The sequence below is a fragment of the Pezoporus wallicus genome, unplaced genomic scaffold, assembly GCF_028554395.1.
Source record: "Pezoporus wallicus isolate ANWC-B61680 ecotype Strahan unplaced genomic scaffold, APGP_CSIRO_Pwel_v1 contig_4191, whole genome shotgun sequence".
In the NCBI taxonomy this organism is placed as follows: Eukaryota; Metazoa; Chordata; class Aves; order Psittaciformes; family Psittacidae; genus Pezoporus; species Pezoporus wallicus.
Genome location: NW_026641383.1, coordinates 4,520,489 through 4,526,396, shown reverse-complemented (window position 1 = coordinate 4,526,396; position 5,908 = coordinate 4,520,489). Strand labels below are relative to the sequence as shown.

At 47.8% G+C, this 5,908-nt stretch overlaps 1 long non-coding RNA gene across 1 annotated transcript; it reads left to right on the top strand.

The window, feature by feature from the left end:
* LOC130606793 (uncharacterized) lies at positions 1 to 1,950 on the top strand. The gene is made up of 3 exons (XR_008974049.1): positions 1 to 139; positions 1,492 to 1,623; positions 1,723 to 1,950. It is a non-coding gene; the product is annotated as an uncharacterized LOC130606793 (long non-coding RNA).
* The last annotated feature ends 3,958 nt before the right edge of the window (positions 1,951 to 5,908 follow it).

The following is a 5,908-nucleotide window of genomic DNA, read 5'->3' as shown; positions in this document are numbered from 1 at the left end:
CATACTTCGAGACCCATGTACCTCAAAGCTGCACTTCGGCCCTGGGATGAAGACAGCACGCAGACAGCAGGGCATCACCCGCATTTAAGGGACACAGGGAAGTAGAGCTGAGCTTTGCCTTCTAAGTCATAGTCAGGAGGTATTTGTCCTGCATTAGAAAGGAGATGAGACCAGGTAACACTGGCTTTAGATCTGCAAGGCCAGGGAGTCACACAGGGCTACCTGGTGTATCTGACACCTCCAGGCTGGCAATTACAATGTGAGCTGCCAAAGCCTCTTTAACCAGAGCTTGAATAGAGAGCAGCAAACTTGATTGAAACAGAGGATTTTTTCCTCCCAAGAATATCCACCTGTTTCTCCCACAGGCTGCCTTCTGCAAACTTCCCCACCACTTCAGCACGTAGCTGCTCTCCAGCCTCTTCAAAGCCATGGCCCTCCAGGGAGGTTCATTGTCTGGCAGCCAAACAAAGGCAAAGAGCAGCACTATCACCCCACATACAGCTACCTGACATCCCCCACATCACTGCACCCCCAAAAATGCCAAGAGCTGCTGGGTCCTTCTTTGTACCAGCACCGTGTTCATGCAAAGCCCTGTGTCTGCTTTGCATGAACGCAGTCACACATGGCACGGACATCACTGCATCTTTGGGCTCTCAAGCCTGACAGCACAGCTCAGCCCCACTGGCAACGGCTGCTGCATGGCCCTGACTTATCCCAAGACACTTCTCATGCCAGGTTTTTCTTTTTCTTAATGGGAAGAGGCAAAACCAGACCTCCTGCATGAAGACAATTTGTCTCTTCTGGATGAGTTCCAGCGTGAGGAGGGTACTTTATACATATGGGCTCTCTTTCATGTTTGATTGCTGGACTGAGATCACAATTGTTGTCCAGCTCAAGGGGGAGGGGAAAAAAAAAGCAAAAACCACACAAATCAGGAAAGCATTAGGTAAACTTAGCTAAGAATACATCTTCTGACCAAATGGAGAGCGATGCTCTCTCATATAATTAGACTGTCTGCAGGAAGTCAGAAAGAACACACTGTGATGCTTTCAGTGCTGTGGGAGTCATGCAGTCCCCAGGAGATGTCATATCTCTTCCCCAAAGCACTGGGTTGGTGTCCCTGGATAGACTGCAAAGGAAGAGCATGGTTTAAAAACCCTTCAGAAGCTCTGTCATTGCGTTCTGGCTCCAAAAGCCATCCCTCATTCAATGAAGAAATGTGCATACATGAGGACAACATGTGAAAACAAACTCTGACTGATCAAAAAGTGTTTGAATACTGGCTCTAGACTTGCACAAGGTGAGCAGAATGCTGGTTTTGGTGGTAAAGGGCCAATGGCACAGCCAGCAAGAAAGCTGGTTAGATCAATGGGACTGTATTGCACAGTGGAGGAAAGATACTCTGCACCAACACATAATATCAAACAATAAATGATCCTGTTCTTCCTATAATGACTCCTCTCCTAATGTCTTTCTCCTTAATGGTAACAGCACAAATGGACATTGAAACACGCAGGCACAGCAATAGGCACATGGGCCTGACACACAGGTTTCTGCTCAATGCCACCTCTGGCAAGCAGTGGGGATACAAAGGGACAGATCCTTCACCCTCCAAAGCCAATGGTGAGGCTCAAATCATCTTTCTCCTGGCCCGTTGTTTTGGGAATGGACTCTTTACCAAAAAGGAACAAGTCAACATTTTCCATTCTGTTCTCTTCCGAGACATTGAGCAAGAGCAACTTGTAAATTGCTTCCAGCCACTTCGAGACAACAAGGGAACAAACAACTATCAACAAGTATTACCCTCGTTGCTTCACACGAAAGCACTTATGAGACTGAAGGGATCCTGACAGGCAACTGGAAAGTATTTCTTTTTATGCTAAATTTATTATATTTAAGACCAATTTTCCATGATTTAAAATGTGCTATGTAATAAAGGGCTGGAATGCCTTCTTTTGTCATAGTATTTCACACCCAAGGCCTCAGAGCACTTTTCTGAATCAAACGCTGCAATAGTTTTGCAAATCAAATGTTTTAGGAAGCAAAGAACAGGGAGTAGAGGGCAATTTTCAGAGCTGTTGGTGGTCATAGAGGAGCCTATAACAAAACTGAAATAGCATCCCAATATCTGGCCTCCCCGGTCCTGTGCCAGGACCACGGGCTCTTTCCCTCCTTGTGCTGATGCCTGCTGACAACCCACCACTTCCCTTCCTCTGGAACATGGGCTCCTCACCTGCACACCCATGCTGCACTGTGCCTTAGGAATGAAAGAAACCTGGAAAGAAAAGTGAGATGGTTTCATCAAGGGAGGAAAAAGCAGGAAATAGCCAATGAAACATTGCACATTTTGCATTGTTTCAGATTCTCCCCAGGAAGGGAAGAGCATCATCTCTCTTGGCACCATTGTGATCCGGACCATAGCTAACTGCGACCATTTGATGGTCCCAGTTCAATTTTCATGGACAAGTAGCCCCCCTGTAAAAGCCAGTTGTAACTGGTGCTGTTAGACAAAGAGCTCAAAGCCTGAGCAAACATAAAGGCTGCGCTGCTTCTTGGTGATCCCACACAAACACATATGGGTGAGGCTTTTTAGTACTTCCATGCAAGGGATCTTGCCTATGACCATAGGCAATGGTAATGCAAACTTCATTAGATTATTGGCACATAACTAAAAGGCTTCAGGGGACTATGAGCTGTTAGCTTAACTATACCCATATAGCAAAGCTCACATAACCCCCTCCTGAGAGCACTCTTCCACCATGGGCAGGATCTGCAGACAAAATAGGGAAGGAGCTGGGCCCTTTCCACTAATACAGCCTGTCTGTTGAGAGCATTATGTTAAAACCAGAACTGATTATCTGCTGATGCTTCTTAGTCAGCCCTTACACACCTTCAGGTGGGACAGGCAGCAGGACCACAACCACACCGGCATGGTCTGCAATGCTCTGCATATGCAGTAAGTTTTATGCCACAACACCAAAGCTCTCTAAGTCCCTCTCAGGAGTCTCAGCTGCTATAGATATTCAAGAGCTAATTTTCCTCACAGCCTTAAAGCATGAAAAATAATGTTACCCTCATGATTTTTAGGGAACTGCTGCTGTCAAGGGAATTGACTTGGCCAAAGCCAGAAAGGAAGGGCTGCGCAAAACTGGGACCTGTATATCATGTTTCCCATAGATTTCCATTCATTGTTTAAGGTGTAAGTGCTACTAGAAAGGGTCACTGGACTGTAACAGGGTTTAATGCTGATATTTCACAGGATTTCAGCGATTATGCCTCATATCCACCATTACTTTAGACAGAAGCTGAGCAGGCACCAGGTTGTGTGAAGTAGAAGCCTGTGCCCATCTTTAACACTCTCCCCACCTCAAAGCAGCACACTTAGAAATCCTCCACACCCCCAAGAGCAGGACGCAGGGTGCACGCAGCCGGTGCAGGCAGCGCAGACTTCTGCTCTCAGCGGCTCTCAGGAATGCACCGCTCGTGGGACGGCTCGACGATGCATCGTCCTGCATCCAGGAGGGCTTTGTTCTCTGTGGGGTGAAACCTCAGCCTTCACTTTATTAAACGCAATTGCAGAAGCCAAAAGGATGAGTCACAAAGGCGGTTGTGTAAGCGCGCGTACGATGGAAGCACAGGGGACACGCGTTTCCTTCACGGAGGATGGCTTGGGTCTGGCAAAGCCTCTCTGATGGGCACGGTCCCCATCCATCACCTCCCACCCTATGCCAGCGAGGGCTCAGGCAGATGGGTTGTGCAGGTGTTGGCCACGGAGAACAAAGCAAAGAGTAGGTAAGGAGGAAATGGTGGGAACACACTGGTACACAGCCTCCCCTGCAACAGCAGTGATAAGGAAGGCTCTTTCCATTGCTAGTCGGGATCTGGCCAAAAAGGAGGGAACTCAAGTCAAGTCCTGCCTATCCCTTCCTCAGAATCAGTGCTGTCTCTATCAGCTCCCACATCACTGCCCCGTCCCCAGCCCCTTCTAAAAGATAAATTAGGAAGGGAGGGCAAGGGGATGAGAACTGCCGAAGCTGCCGGCACAGGACACCTTCACCAGCGAGCAGATCACAAACAGCACTGACTACGGGATGCAATCACACTGAAACAAGGGCTGGAGCGTGTCCTGCCTCCTGCCTCAGTTTTCCTGATCTCCTCCCTGCTCAGCAGATGGCAAAGCCTCTGCCAGGACCAAACACCTGCCGGCCACAGGAGACACCGCAGGGCACACAGGATGGGATCCTGCCTCTGTGCCCAGGGCCTGATCAGTGGGATTTTGCTTGGGAAAACAAGGCTGCCTGTGGAGCAGCACCGAGAGAGAGGAAAAGGGGGAGAAAACACCAGTGGGTGCTGCTGCTATGTCAGAAATGCCTCAACCTCAGAGAGAGACCGAAGGAAAACAAAAGCAATGGCTTAAAATCAGCTCCAGGCACAGTTGTGCCTTTACGCTGCCGTTGCTCACCAGTGTCCACCCCACAGCTGTGAGCTCCTTTGCTGGTGTAGGTAGACCCTTGGAAAAGGGACCGGGGGTCGGATCCACTTTGTTCTCCTCACCCAGACTGTCTCTTGTCCTCACCCCCTGCCTCCAGCCAGATGTGCTCCCTGCCTGCCTCCTGCTAGCCCTTGCGTTCACCCTGGTGGTAATTCAGCAATTCAACTCAGGAAGCTGATCCAGCTGAAATCCTCAGCATGAAAGAAAAGAGGTTTCCAAGGAGAATATAAGCACTGCCTTTGAACGCAGAGAATTCCTAATTTGTTATTAACAAAATAACATAGAAGTGACTGAAATATCTTCATTAAAATCTCCTTTTAAGCTGAAGAAAAAGTGCCATGAAAATACTGACTTTCTAACACCATAAATTGAGTGAAGAAGGGATGACGCCTTTACCAAAAGAGACATCAGACTGCATGGAATTTATCACTGGTTTACTCTTCTGAAATAAATCAGCTGGCAAAGTCATGACTTGACCTACTTAATTTGTTGTCCTGAAACTTGACGAGCATTGAAGATTTGTTCTCAGAGCCTGGAAAAGGAATGGGACAGGGGGAAATACAGGCACCATATCCAAATCCCTGAACTGAGATAGCATCTTCTTTTAGACACTACAAAAAGGCACCACAACAGCAGGCAGTGGCTGCAGTAGTGCCACTAATGAAAGGAAAATTGGGCTCCAGCAGCCTTTACAAGGAAGCCCAGCCCAGTCTTAAAGCAGATCAAGCACAGTGTTTCTAACAGAGATGTGTTCCATATATTGTGAGAAGTTCCTGCTGGTGGAGGTTTTGCTCCACACCTGAGCAAGCTACCTTCCTCAACATCAACGTTTTGCATAAGCCTCCTTCCTCTCTGCTTCAGAAGTCTATGGCTGGCAGATGTGGAGAGCAATGCCTTCCCTTTCTCCTCACAGTCATCCTCAACGTAGCCAGAGCACCAAGCCCTTACTTCTTTCTCTCCTAGACTTGCACTTTCTCTCTTGATCTCTTCTCACTTCCTCATTTCTTCTCATTTTCCATGAAATGTGATGCACTCTGCGAGGGCACACCTGTGTGCACACATTCTTGTCCCTCTACACCCCAGCTCCAACAATCTCCTGCACTTGTTTCAGTTCCAATGCATACTACAGAATACATAGGGAATACACTGCTTACCTCCCTAGTGCCAACCCACCCTTCCAAAAGCATTCTGTAACTCATCCAGAATCCACTTTTTCATCTGTTATTTTTTATTATTTCCATAAACTATAGGCTGCCACATCCAAACCAAAACCCAGCTGTACAACACTACACAGCTTCATTCAAAATCCAAAACCTACTTGCTCTTTCCCAGGTGAGACACTGAAAAAGCTCACATCGACACCACCAGCAGCACAGAACTGCGCAAAAGTGTGGCCCAAGGGCTCCAGAAAACCAA